The sequence below is a fragment of the Equus asinus genome, chromosome 5 (genome assembly GCF_041296235.1).
Source record: "Equus asinus isolate D_3611 breed Donkey chromosome 5, EquAss-T2T_v2, whole genome shotgun sequence".
Classification (NCBI taxonomy): Eukaryota; Metazoa; Chordata; class Mammalia; order Perissodactyla; family Equidae; genus Equus; species Equus asinus.
The window spans coordinates 83,153,563-83,165,732 of record NC_091794.1 but is presented as its reverse complement, the minus strand read 5'-3'; the positions used below and the strand labels follow the sequence as shown (position 1 = coordinate 83,165,732).

General features: G+C 43.6%; 1 protein-coding gene across 8 annotated transcripts in view; it reads left to right on the top strand.

Annotated features, from left to right (window-relative positions):
• The first annotated feature begins 7 nt into the window (after nucleotides 1-7).
• CAP1 (cyclase associated actin cytoskeleton regulatory protein 1) overlaps nucleotides 8-12,170 on the top strand; it is a 27,954-nt gene continuing 15,791 nt past the window's right edge. The window contains exon 1 of one of the 8 annotated variants that reach the window (XM_044770443.2): nucleotides 8-653. The gene's annotated coding sequence lies outside the window, so the exon portion shown is untranslated. Of the gene's footprint in view, nucleotides 672-12,170 lie in introns of all 8 variants that reach the window. The other 7 variants (XM_044770441.2, XM_044770445.2, XM_044770444.2 and 4 more) reach the window with 7 other exon arrangements.

Here is a 12,170-nt window from a genome sequence, read left to right as displayed (position 1 = left end):
CCTACCCACACCCAGCCGCCGCAGGGCCTCCCAGAACACTGTCCAGACCAATGGCCTTCTCACGTCACAAATGGGGACACCGAGGGACGCACACCCAGAGGGAGGCGGTGCTTAGCCTCAATCCCCACCGACAGTTGACGGCGGCCCGGGACTCCCACCCTCAGACAATCCCGACCCCCAGCCCCTCCAAGACCCTTTCCGGACTGCTGTGAAAAGGGACCGGCCTTTGCTATTGAGACCCAACTGACAGGAGAAGTAGCCACTCATCTGTCTTCTTTCTCCGGAGGTGGAGCTTAGCCAGCAATTTCGGCTCTTCATTGGTCCGGACGATTCGGCTCCTACAGTTGAGAGAGGAGCGTGGCCTATCCTTGAGCACGCCTCCCAGTTGCTCCCGCCTTGGGGGGCGTGGCTCTTTCCCCCCATGCATCCTCCCGGCTAAAGAGGATTCTCTCTCCCGGGCGTGGCGTACAGGGGGCTGGGTCACGAGCGGGGCGGCCCGACCACCTCCCCGGCCCCTCCTCTCGCCTGGCGTTTCTGCCGGCCGTTCATTTCCGGTGGGGGTGCCGCGCCCAGTGAGGGCCCGGAAGTGGGTCGCGCGAAGATTGCTGGGCGGTTCTTGCCGGAAGTGGAGAGCGGCTGATCGCAGTCCCGAGGTGAGGCACAACTCTGAGGTGAGGGTGCGCGGCTGGGTAGGGGCTGGGGTCCTCTCCGCGGCCCACTGGCCCTTGGCGTTGTTAATGACCTTTCTGGCCTCTGTGCATGTGGGGAGTCCTGCTGAGGGGGCCGAAACGGAGGCCCTCGGGCCGCCCCGGGATCCTGGGCGCGGTCTCGTGAGGTGGGGCCGGGTTGACTAACTGAGCCGGGCTCTCCTGAGGAGGCCCCTCCGCTGGATTTCTCAGTCCTGGCCAGCAGCCTCAGCAGAGGCTTGATTCCTAAGGTGCCCAGACTGAAAGGAACCTCCGAGACCTTAGAGCCGTCCCTAGTCCCCGTCTCGCCCCCATTGCACGGATGGGTAAATTGATCCGCGGAGGCTGGTCTGAGGTCATGCAGCGAGGGAGGGGAACAGTAGGAATCAATACCTCGGGTCCTTACATTATTAGCCCCAGATCCTTCCCGCGTTCATTTCCGGGGAACCTCTCTCTTTACTTGGAATGGTCTTCCGGTCGGTGTCTTCTGTCTGGCAGCTGCAGGGTAAAGACCACCCGCTGCGTGGAACTTTTTTTTTTTTTTTTCATGCAACCTGTTTGTAATGCCTGGGGAGTTTTTAAGAGAGAGGCGCAGGTCCTTGTATTGCATTCAGATCGCCTACCCTTCCTCCTTGTCTGTCGCATTTACTCTGAAAAGCTAAGTTAACTTTTTTGAAGGTGTTGCCTGCTCCAGGACCTGAGATCAGATGGCTCAGGTTCGGTCTGGCCCCGCTGCTAAGTATCTGCGGCCGTAGGTGCCTTATTGAACTTCGCTGAGCCTCCTTTTTCTCATCTTTTAAGTGGAGATCTCTGCTCACCTCACAGGATTAAAATCAGTGTGGCAAATTGTGTTTATTCCGTGTCAGATGCTCTGCCGCATCTGGGGAATGCAGTTTTGAAATAAAACAAGCTAGACCCTGCCTCATGGATGCAACAGTGTTTGCAGGGACGTTTAAGAAGTAATTATAAGTGTGATGAGTGTTAGGAAAGAAGAACAGGGTGCTATGGAGCTGTGTGACAAGGAGAATGAGAACCTTTTAAGGCGGACATGAGTATCAGAACTGTGTCAGTTGAAGCTCTTTGTAGGAATCTCTGTTCAAATGAAAAACGGGGGACAGCCCAGCACATGCATCATTCACCAATCATTTCTTGAGCCCTTAATGTGTGTGAGACACATAACTAAATGAGGCGCTTGGCCTGGTGGCTAGGAATCCAGTGGTTCTCATGGAGTGGAGGAGGGGGCAGACAAGTCGGGGTGACTTGCAGTGTCATAGTGCACCGTGTGAGCACAGGGCTAAGGGAACAAGGGAATACCTGAGCCAGGTTTCCTGGCTTTGAGGAGGAAATGGGAGGCCGAGTCTTTCAGGATTTATTTAGCCATTTGGTGAAACTGGAAAAGGGATTTCCAGGCAGAGTAGAAGTGCAAGGATATGGAGGTCTGGGCATGTGAAAGAGTGTAAGTAGTTCAGTGAGACTGGAATTCCAGTAATGCTTGGAGAGGTGGAGGAAGTGGGAAGTGGTGGGATCAAATATGGAGGACCTTGTAAACCATGCTAAGGAATCTGGATCTTGCCCTGAAAGCTGTGGGGAGGCTTGGAGGGGTTTTGTGTAGGAAGATGATGTGGTCAGATTTATGATTTAGAAAGTTCAGTCTGTGGGAAGGGACAGGATGGGGAAGCAGACCAGTGTTTGGAAGCTGCTGCTATAGTCATGGCTTGAACTAAGACAGTGAGACGGAGAGGGAGAGGAGTGCTCAGAGTTGAGCAATATTAAAAAGGTGGACTCCATATGGAGTTGGAGGCTGATTGTTTATGGGAGTGAAAAAATAGGAGTAGTCTAGGACAGTTGCCTGGTTTTCTGGTTTAGGGAACTGGGTGGCGCCATTCACCAAGATAGGTAATGTGAGAGGAGGGGTAAGTTGGGGAGGTGACACGGAAAGAAAATGAATTTTGACATATTTAGTTTGAGGTGTTTGCAGCACATCCAGGCAAAGATGTCTAATAAGGTATCCCAACTAGAGGAAACAGCAAGAGCAAAGATGTGGAGGCAGGAGAGGGCTTATATTGTTCAGTGAAGTACTGGACCCTGGAGTCTGTGGCGGGAAAGATAAGACCAGAAAACAAGGTAGATGGCTGCCAGATTGTGAAGGGTTTTTGATGCCTTGTTTGGATGTTTGGATTTTATTCTGTGGTTGGCAGCTTGCTAATTGAGTTGCTGCGGTCCAACGTAAAGAAATTTCTGTATGAGTTTCCCGCCTTTTTCTTCCCCAGAAATACTTCATCAGTCATGTGGACATAATTTATGTCTCAGAGGAGTTTAAATAAAATGATAGCTGTGAGAGTACTTTGTCAAGTACAACTTGTCACGCACACCCAAAGTGGTGGTGTTATTAAGAATCAGTGAATGTCTTTTTGCCTCCAGGAGGTTAGCTGTTTAGTTTGTAAAATGTTTTGTTTCCAACCTGAGGGGTGATCTTTATTCTCACCCCTTTTCTTGTTAACATACATTTGTTTAGTTGCAGTTATTTTTTAACCAGAGACTGAGCCTTTAAAAAGTGACTTCCTCCTTTCTGTTTTCTGTGAAGCATTGTGAGTCAAAGATTCATTTTACTTAAACAAGCAAATGCAAAGTGTTGTTGGAAGTTGAGTCCTCTGGTTTGAAATTTAATCCTGAGATTTGAAATCTGAGGATCCTCAAGCCATATCCTACCCAGTCCTAGTGATTATTCCTTTGAATTGTCATTTTCAGGTTCTTTCTTTACTTTCGGCTAATCTGGCTTTCATACCTATACAGTCATGCATTGCTTGACGACTCAGAAATGCATCATTAAGTGATTTTGTTGTTGTGCCAACATTATATAGAGTGTACTGAAGAGGAACAAAATTTGCCACCCCAAATTATGTCTCTTTAACATAGAGGATTATTTTAGACTGGTTATTTTTAAGAAACAAAAGATTGAGAAAGTTTTTCTTCTTATCTCCCGCTTAACTACCTAGAAGAATTCAGATAAAAAGCCTGTCTCAGGAAGCAAGCTATCGCCTTAGCATAACTTGAATTAGGTGGTAGACCGGGAGGAACCTAGAAAAGCTGGTTTGTTGGGCTCCCCTCTGTGTTCATCTGTTCCTGTGTGGCCAGTTTCCCAAACTTTTCACCTACCTGTGAATTGCCTGCCTTCCCTTTGAGTCCTTGACTCCCCACTCCCAACATCTTCTTTTGTCTTTAGCTGAGGATGATATTTAAGGTGAGGTCTTCAGCCATTTTGGCAAGTTACTCACTTTTCCTGGGTTTCTCCCACGTATACACGTTATTAAACTTTTGTTTGTTGTTCTCCTGTTAATCTGTCTCATGTCAATTTAATTCTTAGACCAGTCAGAAGAACCTAAAAGGGTAGAGGAAAATTTTTTCTTCCCTTACAGTACTTGCACAACCTAGATGGTATAGCCTACTGCACACCTAGGCTATATGGTACTAATCTTATGGGACCACCATCGTATATGCGGGTTGTCATTGACTGAAACATCATCTGCAGCACATGACTGTACTTCAGCTTCTCTACCACAATGAGACAGATCTTTTAAAAAGAACCATTTTCATCTTGTTACTCTTTACTGGCTTTATATTCCCTAAGAATCAAGTCTAAACAAAATTTACAAAATTCTCCACAGTCACACCCTTCTCTTCATTTTCATTGGACGGTACAAATTCGCATTGTAATTTAGAAAGTCCTAAACTGCCACATTAGCATTTTGTTTATACCTCTTACACTTTCCTTTTCTTCCTTATTACGGTAGAACAGGGTTTCTCCGCCTTGGCACAACTGACATTTTGGGCGGGATAATTCTTGGTTGTGGCGTTGTCCTGTGTGTTGTAGGATTTTAGTAGTATCCCTGGCCTCTACCCATTAGATGCCAGTAGCACTCCCTCAATTGTGACAACCAAAAATGTCTCCAGACATTGCCAAACATCTCCTGGAGGACGGAATTGCCCCTGATTGAGAACCAGTGCAATAGCAAGCATCATAGCTGTGATTGTGCAGCGTCTTATCTCTCCAACTGGATTCTCTGAGGGGAGGCTCTGTGGCTGTGCCTAGCCAGTATATGGCACATGATAAGCACTGGGTACCCTGCGATGAATGAATCCTGAGTTTCATTGAGGCATTAAGAATTATTGCTCATTCAGGGAATTCCTGGGTAGACTGTGAAGACTTGCCTTTTTGTTTTTTTTCATCAGAGGATGTGATCTTAATAGGGAAAGCCCACTAGTTAGGCACTCACTAGAAGCAAGCTTTGTGTTAGTTGACAACGCAAGTCAGCAGATGTGTATATCCCCATTATAGAGATATTTTGTTCATGTTGTCTGCCTGTAGACTGCTTGGTTTAGTGGACAGGAATTATCATTTATTTTAAATTGCATATAGTTTATGATATTGGTATTTATGTTTATTTTGATTGATAAAATTGTGATAGTTTCATCTTTAAATTAATGCAGCTACAGCATTCACCATGAAACTATTTCTTCTTGATATACCATCTTGTAAACCTAATAAAAAGTTTCAAAGCTTTGAAAATATTCCTCAGCTACAGTGCAGCTTTGTTTGCCTTGTATCAGCAGACGTGTTGTGTCAAACTTTTCCATTCAACTGGAAAACAGTTATAGTTGAAATGTTTCATGGAAGGAGCAAGCTTGCTTTTTTGTTTGGTTTTTGGTTTTTTTCCTACAGAGGTCATTAAAATTCCTATACTTAAGTTAATTATAGACTTGCAGTCACAGGTCTTTTCATATCTCTGGTTGTAGCTGAATCATGGCTAGGGACAAATGGCATCCCTGAATCTATCTTTATGCATGAGAATGGGCAATGCTGTTCTGTTTAAAGCAACTACCCAGCTGAAATCAGCCAGTGTGGTTTTTCCTTATATAAGAGATGCCTGATGAATGCTCTTAATGAAGTTAGCCTTCATAATATTCCTTGAGTGTGAGAGAGAGGGGAACCCATGGCCACGCAAAGTTATCCGTTTACCCCAGACCATTGAAATAGCTAGTTCCCAAGTCTGACTTCAAGTTGTGTACTATCACTGGTTTTACGCGCTCCTGGAGTTTCAGATAGAGGACCACGTTTAAGGAGGGAACAGGAGACAAGTGCTGATATTGGGTTGAATTCTTTCCCTCCCTGGAAGATAGGCTTTTCTTTCTCTTTTAATCTAAACCTCAGGTGGCAGTGACTCAGGTGCTAACTGTCATTGGTTTCATCAGCGAAACCAAATGCTTAGGGAAGAACAGTGGCTCCTGATTTGGGTTAGATTTAGATGGCATCTTCACCCGGGCAAAGTGGTGTCTGTCCTTTGGTTTCTGGGTTAAACCAGCCAACTTGTAAGTAAGTATCCTATTAGTATTTCTAGGTTTTGCTCTGTAGCATCTTAGAACCTAGTGGTGAGAATTTCTATATTGTTGGGAGTAAAACTAATGCCTTATAGCTTAGTGGTAGCTTAGGAGAGATATCCAAGTGGAGCTGTTTTGTTTGTTTTGAGCAAGATTAGCCCTGAGCTAACATCTGCTGCCAGTCCTCCTCTTTTTGCTGAGGAAGCCTGGCCCTGAGCTAATCTCCATGTCCATCTTCCTCTACTTTGTATGTGGGAAGCCTACCATAGCATGGCTTGCCAAGCGGTGCCATGTCCACACCCGGGATCCAAACTGGCGAACCCTGGGCCGCCGAAGCAGAATGTGCAAACTTAACCACTGTGCCACTGGGCCGGCCCCTGTTTTTTTATTGTAAAGAAATTATTTAACTATGTTTAAGTTTGGAAAATTAGGGGAAATTGTCTAAAACACCATCACTCAAATATGATAAATACTGTAAATTTTGTGTTCTCCTCAAGTTTTTCCACAGTGCATTTAGCTGTTCCCCTATAATTAGAAGTCTAAGCTAGCATTGCAGTGAACACATCTTCATGCCTATCGCTTTTGCTGCATTAGGATTACTTTCTTAGGATAACATCTCAGGAACAGAATTACAAAGTCAAGCCAAGAGAAGCATTTTGAAGCAGATCACTTGGGCTGCCAGAGCATGCAGACTGACTTGTATATAGTTGCTTTTTTTTTTCAATTTTACGTAAGGGTGTGACTTAGAGGAACAACTACCAGACAAAGCGGAAAACATTTTAAGCATAGCAACTTTCTACTTAAGTAGAAATTCATACCACTGGCTTAGCTGCCTGGTGAGATGAGACAAAAGTTGCAGGATTAATTGGGTTCCATTTACCCTTGAACAACTTCCCTGAATAGGTAGAAGGCATTGGTTGTTTGAATTGTTAGAATGATGAGAATATGAAGCAGCTTTGGCAGGAATCACTGACCATTTCTGATTTTTCTTGGTTTCAAATCACAAAAGATATTGCTGGAGAATCAAGCTCATAGTTTCTTTTTGCTCTGCATGATATCCCTCGTAGAGCCTATCCATTCTCGTGACTTCATGATATTTCTGTGCCAGTAACTTGCAAACAGTGATCTCCAGCCTTGATCCTGCCCCAGGTTTATTTCTCACTACTTACTGGACGTTTCCACTTAGAAGCTTCATCTTCTATTCAAACTCTGCATATCCAAAACTGACCTCATCTTCTTGTCCTAACTAGAACATGCCAGAAACCTGTTTCTGACTATAGTATCATCATCCTCTTAGGCTTCCAGATTTGCAGCTCTGGAGTCATCTTTGACTCCCTTCTCTGAATGCTACTGGACTCAGTAGTCAGTACCACACAGTTAGTACTTGTTCTGTGTTTAATGCACTCTTGTTTTGTGTGACCTCCAAGAGCAGAACCAAGATCAGTGGGTGGAACTTGCAGGGAGACTGAATTTGCCTCCATATAAGGAAGAACTTTTAAATACTTTGAGCTGTCTGAATGGAGTGGGCCGCCTCAGATGTCTTGGGTTCTCCACACTGCAGGTGTTTGAACTGAGGCTACCTAATTGCCGAGAACGTTGAAAGGACTGTTCTGGCATCAGATGGTGTTTTTACAAGATGATTTCTAGAATCCCTCCTAATCCTGAGAGCCAGTGATTCAATGGAAGGTAGCCTTGCCTCTCCTGCTGGACTCCCTTAGGCAGAAAAACTATTTTACGGTTCTTTTATGTTCCCACAGCACTTAATTCATGTGCTGGTCACTTAGTTGCCTAAAAGTGATTATTTGTGGGTTAATTGATTGTTTTCATTTGGTTTCTATATCTGGTTATACACTAAATATTGTGGATTTTTTTCCTTTGAAATATCAAAAGTATTTTTTGCAGTAGCACTTTTATTTTACAGCTAGATGAATAACAGCTTTCAACCTAACCTAAACCCTAATATCTTCCCTTTTTTCCAAATCCCATTTTGTTTATCAGATTACTTGTAAACATTTTGTTTTCATCATATTTCTCTGTCACTCAAAACCTTTGAATGGCTTCACATTTATCATAACATCAAATTCAAATACTGCCCAGCTTTCGGTATCTTCCAGAACCTAGCCAAGATTGCTTATCTAGCCTGTTTCCCGTGATACTCCATGCTCTGTGTGGGCTAACCTACTCACACTTTCTGTACATAACCTCCTTGGATCTCTCCTCTTTGCTTTTGATTGCTCTGGAATGTCCTTTTTTCATCAAGATGCCCAATTTTCCTTCTGAAACCAGACTACCTCCAGTCCTCATTGATTTCTTCTGAACCCTCAAAGCATATAGTCATTTATACTGTATAATTCAGAACCATACAACCTTCTGCAAAGAAAAAGCTCCAGTATGTAGGCTGATACTTTAGCTTTCCCCCATCCAAGTGAAGTTAGATAATCTCTAGGAGAACTTTGAAAAAATATAGTTGTCAGTATTTAGTCCATTGGCATTTCATTTGTGTTGGCCTTCTGAATAAGAATGAAAGCTTCTGGAGGGTAGGGACCATGTGTCTTCCATTTTTTCAGTAGCTGCCACAGTGGTAAGCACTTTCACGTTACAAGCACCTGCTGTGCACCAGGTTCTAAGTGCTTGAGTTGGTGAAGCTGTGGGTAGAGAATGGATAAATTCCCGTCCTCCTGGAACCGATATTCTAGCATACAGTCTGCAGTGATAATAGTTAACATTTGGACTGCTTTTTAAGGCTCCCAGAGTGACTACTTATCTATAAAATCAATTCCTTTGATCCTTACATCTTTCATTTTAATGCTTTTCTTTTTTAGTGAGGAAGGTTAGCCTCAGCTAACATCTGTTGCCAATCTTCCTCTTTTTTTTCTTCCCAAATCCCCAGTACCTAGTTGTATATCCTAGTTGTAAGTCATTCTAATTCTTCTCTGTGGGACGCTGCCACAGCAGGGCTTGATGAGCGGTGCTAGGTCTGCGCCCAGGATCCGAACCGGCAAAGCCCGGGCCATTGAAGCGGAGTGCGCAAGCTTAACCACTCAGCCACAGAGCTGGCCCTGATCCTTAGATCTTGTGTGTTAGGTAAAGATCCATTAAATGATTGTCCTAAAGTTACACAGTTACTATGAGGCAGAGTTGGGACTCAGCCGTTGGTCTCTTGAATCCTAGTTTTATTTAGACTTGTATAATTAGGATTGCCTCTCTGTCTGAAGCTTTCCTGATGAATGCTTAAATAGTTGGGACTCTGTACATTCATTATGGAGGCTTACATATGATTCTTGGCTATCGTCAGTCAGAAATGGCAAGGAACAAGATTAAGCAGAGCTGTAGATTTCTGCTCTGGCAATTCTGTATTCTTGGGAAAAGCCTTATTTTAAATATTTGCCTTCCAAATATGTGTCATCTATCCTGAATGTGAAAAAATACTGGTCTCCATGGAGAAAATAGCAGAGAAATTGAAAGCTGCTAAGCATGTAACTAAAGACACCATAAAGAGGCCTTGAACCCACAGTGTTATGCTCAGCAAACAGTGGGGGCTGGATGCTGTGATGAACCACACAGTCAGTTAATTGCTTAAAAGCCATGTAGACTGGTGGGAAGGAGTCAGAAAATTTGTGCTCAAGGCTTGGGTTCTCTACCCACTGGTGGTTTGATATCTGGCAAGCTTTCTAACGCCTGTCAGTTTCTTCATTCTAAAGATGGAGATTAATATCTTCATAACATACCTCATAGAATTATTTTAAGTCTCAAAAGAAGCAACAGATTGATGATATAAAGCACTTAGAACTATAAAGGAGTATTGTTCTTAATTAATATTATATAAACAAGGTTTTTCTTATGGTACTTGGTTTGAAGAACTCTATGTCAATGTAATTTGTGCCCAAGAAGGCAGCATTTATTTGAAAGATGGGAATGTTATATCCTACAAACAGGCAAAAAATAAAAAAGAATTTTTTAAAGATTTTATTTTTCCTTTTTCTCCCAAAGCCCCCTGGTACATAGTTCTGTAAATTCAGTTGCGGTCCTTCTAGTTGTGGCATGTGGGGCACCGCCTCAGCGTAGCCTGACGAGTGATGCCATGTCCGCGCCCAGGATTTGAACTGGTGAAACCCTGGGCCACCCGCAGTGGAGCACACGAACTTAACCACTCGGCCACAGGGCCGGGCCCCAAGAATTTTTTAAAAGAAAGGAAAAAAGTGCTTCTCAGATTTGACAGAGAGAGGAGATAGCCAAACTTATGTTGAAGGGAGAAACGGTAAAGGCCCTTATTTATTTTTTTTTTTTTTCAAGGACCCTTGTTAACCTACTGTATTCATAGTGCCTACCACATTTATAGTACTGGAATTACAAAGACAAGACAGGGTCCCTGCCCTGGGGTGGCTCATTGCCTGTTGACTGTTACATACTAAATGATTTTAAACCAGTGTGTTAAATGTGTGGTAGAGACTAGTGCCCAGTATTGTGGGAACACATCCTGGAAGTGCTTCTTGGGGAGGTGATACCTTAGCTGAGACTTAATGGACAAGAGGAGTTCTGGAGAGGGGACAGATTGAGAAGGAAAAGCTTATCAAACTGGAAGAGTTTCCTAGAGAAGGTGATAACTTCACCTGAGTCTTAAAAGACAGTAGAAGTTGAGATAGGGGACAGATTGGGAAGAGAAAGCAGCTAAGTGGAGTGGGAGTAGATAGCGTTAAGGCTCAGAAGTGAGAGAAAGTATGACTTTCTGGAAAATGTAAGTAGTCCTGGGCTGCAGTAGTGTGCTGAGGAAAGGTGTGGCAAGAGATAAAACTGGAGGAATGGTAGGAGATAAAGCAGGACCAGATTATGGAACCCCTTGTTTGGACTTTGCTCTGAATGACCTAGCGGGTATTGAGTGATATTAAATAAGAGCCTACCATAATTACATTTGCATTTGAGAAAGATCACTGTGCTATTATGGAGAATGGATAAAGAAGATGTATTACTGGAATTGGGGGAGACTAGTGAGAAGGTTATTGTGGTAATCTAGGCAGAGTCAGGAAGCCTTAGTTTTTGTCCATCAGGATGAAGGCTAGGGCATCTATTCATGAGATATGCAAGATCGAGCCTATTAATTTTGATGACTGATTAGATTTGAGGGAGTAAGGAAGAAGATAATATGGTTAACATTTATGGAATCCTTATGGTACTATTTTTCAGGATGGAGCCAAGCGCTTCTACATGTATTTCCTCCTTATTCTCACTGTAGGCCTCTGGATTTTTTTACTGTTGTTCCCATTATACAGATAAGGAAGCAGAAACTCAGAAAGTTTGATAACACCTGTAGTCACAGAGTCAGTGAGTACTGTTATTCAAACCCCCAAACTATCTAACTTATCTAAAGACCATGGTGTTAACCACTGTACTTCCTAACAGATCCCAGGTTACTTAGCTTGGTCAGTGAGGTGATTGATGGTAGTGCTGGATCACTGAGACATGGGGCTGGAGGGTGGGAAGATGGTGAGTTTTGTTTTGGATATTTCAGTTTGCGATGCCTTTGGGACATCCAGATAGAGATGTCTAGGTGGAAGCTGGATCTAAAATTCTAAATCCCAGAACAATGGCGTGAGCTGGATATGTTGCTCTGGGAGTCGTTAGTCTATACGGGTGGTGGTGGTACCACTTGGCAAGCAGGCTGGCTAGTACTGCAGTGATGATAGTTGAAAGCTTGGGAGTGGACATGACCACCTAAAGAATGTGAATATGTGTGTGTAGAGAATGAGACAAGATGTGTCTTTTGGTCCTTTCAGTTCTGGACGTTCTTTCCCATAACATCTCAAATTTCACTCCACCCCCACCAGAAACAAAAAACTAGGTACTGCTCTCCTATATTTGGTTCATGTATAGAATGAGATGAGCTGTAAATGACAGCTGTATTGTCCCTTCTCATTCTGCTTAAGTTAGCAGAACTGTAGCTTGTTTAATAATGAAAGCTTACAAGTACAAGTGAAATATGGAAAAAAAGAACCAGAATCCCATGAAGCTATATTATTAAGCTCTTGAGATTGGTAAGTGTTCAACCCTGGCAGCCTTTAGAGACACTTGTACTGTGTTTCCATGTTAACACTGGCCTCAACCCATAGCAGC